We start from the raw sequence: 9,223 nt of genomic DNA on the forward strand, positions 1-9,223 counted from the left end.
CATGTAAAACCTTAGTCTGTATTGTGGTCAAACCTAACCCTGGAGGCCATGATTTTTACAAACTTGAATCAACACTAAGTCAGGAAGCTTTCATGTAAATCTCAGCTCCTCTGGCCCATTGGTTTTTGAGAGGATGATTTTTACAGATTTTTTCTATTTATTCCCAATTTCCCATGTAAAACTTTGATCCCCTATTGTGGCCCCAACCTACCCCCGGGGGCCATGATTTGAAGAAACTTGAATCTGCATTATGTCAGGAAAATTTCATGTAAATATCAGCTTTTCTGGCTCAGTGGTTCTTGAGAAAAAGATTTTTAAATGACCCCACCTTATTTTTGTGATTATCTCCCCTTTAAAGGGGGCATGGCCCTTCATTTGAACAAATTTGAAAGCCCTTTACCCAAGGATGCTTTTGGCCAAGTTTGTTGTAATTGGCCCACTGGTTCTTGAAAAGAAGATGAAAATGTTAAAAGTTTACGCCGACGATGACAACAAGACAACAGACAAATTTTGATCAGAAAAGCTAACTTCAGCCTTCGGCTCAGGTGAGCTAAAAAACTTTGAGAAACAGGGCCACATTAAATCTTATAAATTTTACAAATGTGACATCAAAAGTCGGGGCATAGGATCATATTTAGAAGAGAATTACTTTCTCAATTTTTGTGTATAATATGAAAATCAATTATGGAAAACATTCAAAAGTACAGATTATTTCTCTGTAATGTAAAAATCTTTACATATGAAAGGTGAAGATAACGAACAATAATCAATCTTGTAACTCCTATAGCAACACAAAATAATAATAGAGAGTTGGGCAAACACGGACCCCTGGGCACACGAAAGGTGGGATCAGGTGCTTAGGACGAGTAAGCATTCCCTGTTGACCGGTCACATCCGCCATGAGCACTATATCTTGATCATGTAAACGGATTCATCCGTAGTCAAAATCAGTGTGCCAAGAATGGTCTAACAATCGGTATGAAACACGTCGGACAGCATTTTGACCCAATGAAAGGTGGTATTGGCAAACTAGATCATTATAACGACCATAACATTTGTGAAATGCTGACTTTAAAGGAGACTGTTGAAACCCCTGCACCATCAACTTGTTTGTCAGTAGCCTGCCTAGATTTAATCAAAGTACTGAAAGACGTTATGACCAATGTTAATCTTTTTAAAAGTAGGTCAAATGTCAAGATCAAAAGGTTTAGTACAAACGGAAAGGTCTTGTCACAAGGAATACTCATGTGAAATACCAAAGCTCTATCACTTACTATTCCAAGTTATTAGCAAGGTTAAAATTTTCAAAAAGTAGGTCAAACTCCATGGTCAAGGTCACTGGGTTAAAAATGTTGGTACCCACAAAAATGCCTTGTCACAAGAAATGCCCGTATAAAATATCAAAGCTCTAGCTCTTGCTGTTCAAAAGTTATTGGCAAGGTTAAAGTTTTTAAAAAGTAGGCCAACTCCAAGATCGAGGTCACAGGGTAAAAAATGTTGATACCCACGGAAAGGTCTTGTCACAAGGAATACTCATGTGAAATATCAAAGCTCTATCACTTCATGTTCCAAAGTTATTAGCAAGGTTAATTTTTTAAAAAGTAGGTCAAACTCCAAGGTCACATGGTAAAAAATGTGGGTACCCACAAAAAGGTCTTGTCACAAGAAATACTCAAATGAAATACCAAAGCTCTAGCTCTTACTGTTCAAAAGTTATTGGCAAGGTTAAAGTTTTTAAAAAGTAGGTCAAACTCCAAGGTGGAGATCACAAGGTAAAAAATGTTGATACCCATGGAAAGGTCTTGTCATAAGGAATACTCGTGTAAAATATCAAAGCTCTACTACTTACTGTTTAAAAGTTATTAGCAAAGTTAAAGTTTCAGACAGAATGACAGACAGGACAATTTTTTGACACACATTAGGAGTAGAAGTTTCCTATGCAATGAAAGATATATACATGTGATAGTCAATCATAAATACAAGTCCACAAGCCAGACATCTTTTTTTAAATAATATAATATAAAGAGCTGTAAATTATATAATTTCAAAATATTATGCATCAAAGATGTGTATGGCCAAGTTGCAGTTTGGAAAATTATGCATGCTTGCATTCACGAAGTAAAAACATGCACATATTTTATATAGTTTATAAGTATGAAGCTTTGAATGGCCGCAAAAGGTATTTAGTGTGATAATGACCTTGACCTTTGGATTTCAAAAGCAACATGAATCTTGAATGTCATCTGGATTTGAAGTCTGATAAACATGCACCAGCAAATACATGTATAAAAGAGGCAAGCTAGCTCAAATCTACAGTATAGACTTTGACCTCAAAATAAATAAAAAAAAAAACATCCAAAAGAACTCACCTTTACAGTTGTCGGGGGGGGGGGGGGGGGGGGTGTAATATTGTTGGCTTGCATTAAAACTATTTTTTTGCGTGCATAGAATAAATAACACGACAAACTCTGGATACATTCGCATATTCTCGGTTTCTTCAATCAGTTGAGAGATATAAACACCATATGCAGGTGATAATGGAATATTGCCACATAAATTTGAGAAGTTGACGATGGAGAAGCTGAAATCACCCCTTTCAATCATAAAGTTGAGTTGTTATAGTTTGACGTTAATATCTACTTTCAATAAAATATCTAAGTATGAAGCAGAAGTGCATGACTCTGGTGTCTTTTATTTAGAGTTCACAGGGATATATCGAATTGACATGTGAATGAAAATTATTATTGTTAATAGATAAAACGTCGTTGATATATCTAAATGTCGAATTGAAGGCCACAGGAAGAGATTTTTTCATCTCGTGTAGAAGTTTTGAATAATTCTGCTTCATAGGAATATAAAAACAGGTCAGCTAACAAAGGAGCACAATTCTTGCCCATGGGAATTTCAACAGACTGTTGGAAAACCTGATCACCAAAGACCACGGAGATATTGTCAATGAGGAACTCTAGCATATTTTTTTATTTCAACTTCAGAGTACTTGTGCGTGGAATCAGAGTGGTGTTTAACAAAGTAATTTATTTGGATGACTGTTCACTAGATATGAATATTTTCGATTTCCATTTTTGTTGAAGTAACTGTCTATGATGTCAAAAAGTCTAGTTTTTAATTTATCGTGAGGAATGGTTGTGTAAAGTGTTGAAAGTCATACATATTGATGTTGTTCATTTGAGAAAAATTTTGCGATTTCAAATTTAATGCAACCTCTCCTTTGTATTCTACATGTACGTCATTTAGTTTTTAGTTGTATTCTAATTCACGATCCTGTATACTAATTAATGTTCTTTTTTCTGAGATAGAGTATTGATCAACCTCATGTAATCATAGTCTCTAAGCAAATATTTTGATCTGCACATTCTTATAAGTATTAAAAAATTAAAATGCTTGCTAGACTTAGTCGGTCAACGCGTTTACGGCTTATCTTTAGATCATGGGTTGGAGTCTAGCAGGGGTTTTAAATCTTTAGATCGTTTACGGCTTATCTTTAGATCATGGGTTGGAGTCTAGCAGGGGTTTTAATTTTTTTCCCCCAGATTACCTTCTCCTTAAAAACAGGATTTTTTTTTACTAATTCAAGTATTCAAAGTTTCCAATTTCAAAATATTGTACCTAAGCATTTTCATCCAGAAAAAATTTCTTAGGTGTGTAATTTTCCCATATAACCGGATGTGAATTTTAAAGGTCTTGCCTTTTACCACCACCCTCACAACATTTCTGAAGTCAAATGGGTTGAAAATAGAACTAGCGATTTTTAGCTCGCCTGAGTCAAACGTTCAAGTGAGTAATTTCTCTGCATGATCAAAACTTTCCGTTGTCGTTATAAACTTCTCACATTTTCATCTTTTCCAGAACCATTGGACCAATTTCAATCAAACTTGTTACACATCATTCATGGGTGAAGTGGATTCAAGTTTGTTCAAATGAAGGGTCATGCACCCTTCAAAGGGGACATAATCACAAAAATATGGTGGGATCATTTAAAAATCTTCTCAAGAACTACCGAGCCAGAAAAGTTCAAATTAACATGAAAGCTTCATGACATAGTGCAGATTCACCACTGACCGGGCTTTATGTTGTCACGAGGGTTACAGTTCAATGTAAACAAAAATCAAGCAATGGAACATGGAGAGGGAAATTATTTCAAAGATGTAGTATATAAGACAGGTTCGGGCTAATGTAACACAGATTTATGACGAAGCAGGACCGTGGAAAACCCGCCGGAATATTGAAAATATTTAGAAAAAAACCTCAACATCTTAATTTCTAATAAATGTGATACTACAATACTTAACAAAGAAATATAAATATCATTTTTGGGCTGGAATATTGTATCTTATTCATGAAAATGCTCAATGCACTCTTCAAAAGTTGTACAATTATAAAACAAAGTCACAAATCGCATAAATGAAATAATTCTTTTTAATCTGTTACCATGGAAACAAAGCCCGGTGGGTAGTAATTCTTTATGCTTTCTTAAATATTCATGGTCCAAATATTAGGTTTAAAGTAAAAAATTTCTGACGTAGACCTTGTAAAGCTGCTCAATATACATTTTTTGTTGCCATGGCAACCAATTTAAATTTTATTCAAGATAAAAAAAGTGCTATTTTTGTGTTTTAAAATAACATTTTTTTACCAATTAGAATAATCTTATTAGATAATACTCTTTTTAAAAATTCTACCAGCTTTTTACCCCATAAGTTTGCCTCGTGTAGTTTTTATACCACTAGTGTTCCCTTTTGTACAAAGATCCCGAAAATGAAAAACATCACAAAAATAAGCCCATCTGGTTAAAAAGCGACACAGGCGATTTTTTTTAAAAAGTCAATTTTTAAAAGATAAATTCCTACTGAACATACTGATATGCAACATGACTTTGTTCGCTACATGTCAAAATGTCGCAAACCTTACCTTAAATATACAATTGTGGAAAAGGACTACCTAATATCCATTTAGTTTCAATTTAGTATCAATAACATTAAAGCAGATATCAATTACATGTTTGGCACATATGCACTCTATATACCAAGTTTGGACCCACCATGGGGTCAGAACCTCTACCCCAGGGATCATGAAATTTACGATTTTGGTAGAGGCCTTTCTGCTTTACATCACTATGTATTTATAGTTTTCTTATTCATGTGTGGTTGTAGAGAAATTTTTGCCATGCCCCAGGGGTACAGGAGTCCTCAAATTTACAATTCATAACTTCCTTGTCCAAAAGATGCTTCATACCAAATTTGAAAGGAATTGGAAAGATAGTTGTCAAGAAAAAGTTAAAAATGTTCTATTGTTCACACATTCAATAACTGACCATTTCAGCCCCACCCTGATACCAAAACCCCTACCCCTGGGATCATCAAATTTACAATCTTGGTAAAGGACTACTTGTTCCATCTTAACATCTATTTAGTTTTACTCAGTACCAATAGCACTAAAGAAATGTTATTTCAGTGTTTTACACAGAAACACTATTATACCAAGTTTGGCCCCACCCTGAGGATCATGAAATTTACAAGTTTGTTAGAGGCTTTCCTGCTCTACATCACTATGTATTCAGTTTTTCTTACAAATGTGTGGTTGTAGAGAACTTTTTTGAAAATGGGTCATTTTTTGTCCAGCTACTTTCAAAATTGGGAGCTGGGGAGATTTGTTTTTCATAAAAACAATCTATAGTTAAATGTCATGATCAAATGTAATTTTGCAGAGGTCCCTCTAAAACTAAAATGTACAAATTCATATAGATTTCTAATGATCTAACAAGACACCTATGGGCCTCCTTGGCCCTGCTATTCATCTGAATGTTTTAACCTTTATTCCTACAAAAAAATTTGACCCCATATTATAACCCCTACCTAGTCCCACGGGTCAAGACTTACATGTAACTGAACTTGAATTCACACAACATACATGTAGGATGCCTCGCCATCAATATTACTAATATATGGCCTTGCAGTTCAACAAACTTTTTCACTACATTCATGTATTATGTAAAATTTGATCCCCAATTTTAACCCCACCCTATCCCCCAGGATCCATAATTTGAAAAGACAAAAACTCGGAATAAGTATTACAACTCAACTTGTCATATTAACATGACACAACACAACCTTAACTCTCCTGAACAGAACTTTTTAAAATTCCCTACATATTCTCATGTAAATATTGAATCCCTAATACAGCTCCAGGGGCCTTGATTAGATCAAATATGAATGTTTGCACATTAATATAACTAATCATTGTTACAATTTTAGATTACATGAGGTGAAAGCTCAAGTGAGCTTTTCTGATCATTTTTTTTGTCCGCAGTCCGTCCATGAACTTTGAACATTTTCTACTTCTTCAGAACCACCGTGCTAATTTAGCCAAACTTGCCACAAAGCATGCTAGGGTAAAGAGGATTCCAGTTTGTTCAAATGAACTGCCATACCATTTTTGAAGTAGAGATAATTAAGAATTAGTACAAATTTTGTGATATATTTTTAAAAAAATCTTATTCTCATGAACCACTGGGCCAATTTGAAACAAACTTGGCAATAATAAAGGGGATTCAAGTTTGTTCAAATTAAGGGCTACACTCCCTCCAAATGGGACATAATCAATAAAAGGCAAAATTAAGATAGAGCATTTAAAAATCTTCTGAAGAACCCCCAGGCCAGAAAAGGGGGTTGTCCTGTCTGTCTGAAACTTGCTCATGACTTTTGAATGGTGAGTGATGGGGATCCCGAGACCTTTCTTTTGGTATCAATGTTTTTAACCTTGTCACCCTTGATTTTGAACAAAAGTATACAGACATTAAAACTTATTTACAGAAACAAGTGCTTGTGGGGGATATATAGGAAAAATCTTTCAAAACAGTTCTTCTAAAGAATAACATGGCCATGATTTGTCATATTAATATGAAAGGATCTCCAGGTATTGCAGGTTGAAGTTTGTTCAAATCATAACCCCAGGGGATAGTCTGGGGTCACAAAAGGGGGATCAGTTTTACATGGATATAGGGGAAAATCTTTTATCTCAATAACAACAGGGCCATGATTAGTCATATTAAAATGTAAGCATCCTCGGGTAGTGCAGATTGAAGTTGGTTCAAATCATGAACCCCATGGGTAGGGTGGGGCCACATTAAGGGATCAAAGTCTTACACAAGAATATATAGTGAATCAACTTTAATTTTTTTCTTCTCGAGAACCGCAGGACCATGATTAGTCCTAGTGATATGCAAGCATCTTCCGGTTGTTCAAATTCAAGTTTGTTCTATTCAGAGGCCCTGGGAATAGTGCGGCCACAACAGTTCAAAGTATTTTAATGGAATATACAGGAAATTAATTAAAAGTTTTTTTCAAGAGTAGCAGGGCCACACTGAATTATATCAAAATGCAAACGTTCCCAAGCTGTGTGGATTCATGATTTTTTTGTGCTGCCCACAACTAAAGTCGGAGGCATATTGCTTTTGTTCTGACCGTCTGTTTGAAACTCATACCTACTTAATGGTGAGTGACAAGACTGAACTATTCAAGGTACGGGTTTCATATTTTGTACAGATTCCTTATGGCACAAGGAATGCATATGTGACAAACAAGAACTCGCTATCCAAAAATATGAGCAAGATTCAAGTTTTGGGGTCACACTCCAAGGTCAAAGATCATGAATTATAATGTAAATCCTTACAATAAGGAATATATATCTAAATTAAACAAGAGGCCCATGGGCCTAGAATCGCTCTTCTGATACATTGTAGAACAGGCAAAAATTCTCACCAACCAAGATTCATCAATTAACAAAGTTTGATGATGTTAAGTCAAATAGTACCTGAAAATTTAAATGTATCTGTCCAAAAGTAGGTCATGGTGACCTACTTTTGGTCGACACACTGATGACTCAAGATGCACCAACTGACAAGTCAAATAGTATTCAAATATAGCTGTCAAATTCCAAAAGAAGGCCACAGTGACCTACTTTTTGGTCAACACACTCCAAAGACTCAAGATGCATCAACTGACAAAGTTTGATAATTGAAGTCAAATAGTATCTGAAATATTCAGATATAAATGTCAAATTCCAAAAGTAGATCACAGTGACCTACTTCTTGGTCAACACACTATGAAGACTCAAAATGCATCAACTGACAAAGTTTGATGATCCTAGCTTTCATAGTGTCCAAAATATGCATCTAAAATTGAAAATGTGAAATTTGAATGTCTGCAAAATTCAAAAAGTAGGTCACTGTCACCTACTTTTTTTTTTATAAATATGTTTCAAGGCTTCTAGACGCATCAACTTACAAGGTTTGATGATTCTAAACCTCTCGGTATCTGAAATAACAACCTAAAATGTATTCATAAATGATTTGCCATAAAATTCAGAAAGTAGGTCATGGTGACATACTTTTTACATGACGCAGTTCAAGGTCCCATGATCCATCAACTGACAACTTTTGATGATCATAGGCTCAAAAGTGTCCAAGATATGCATCAAAATCCATTTAATAATAATTACCTGCGAAATTCAAAAAGTAGGTCACCATGACCTACTTTTGAGACAACATGATATTAGGTCCTACGATGCATCAACTGACAAAATTTGATGATCCTAGTCCTTATACTAAGCAAAATATCAAAGTTTTAACAAAACAAAATTTAAGGTCAACTTTGAAGTGACCTCGAGACCACACCCTTTGCCCCAGGATGATGCCTTGAACATTTTTTTTATCTACAACCTATCCTCATCCTTATGCATAACTTTGGTGATAATTTGCCTAATGGTTCTTGAGAAGATTTTTTAGCAACCACCACTTTTGTTTGCATTTTCCTAATTATCTCCCCTTGTTAAAGGGTCACAACCCTAGTTTTAGTACAAATGAAAGCCCTTGGGCCAAGGATACCCTGTGACAAATTTGACAAAAATTGGCCAAGGGGTTCTTGAGATATAGCTCTTTGCCCAAAAAGTTGACGCACTCCGCACGCCATACATATGGCCATATGATTAGCTCTTTGAGCCTTTGGCTCAAAAGAGCTAAAAAGCCCTACCTTTAATAGTTCAGGAGATATGGAATAGGTTAACTTTCTTTAAAGTAGGTCAAACTCCACAGTCAAACAGTCAAGGTCACAAGGTTAAAACGAAAAGGTCTGGTCACAACGAATGTGCATATGAAATATGAGACCCCCTTTCATTCACCTTCAAAAGTAACAATCCAGTGGGGATC

Source organism: Ostrea edulis, chromosome 4, assembly GCF_947568905.1.
Source record: "Ostrea edulis chromosome 4, xbOstEdul1.1, whole genome shotgun sequence".
NCBI lineage: Eukaryota > Metazoa > Mollusca > Bivalvia > Ostreida > Ostreidae > Ostrea > Ostrea edulis.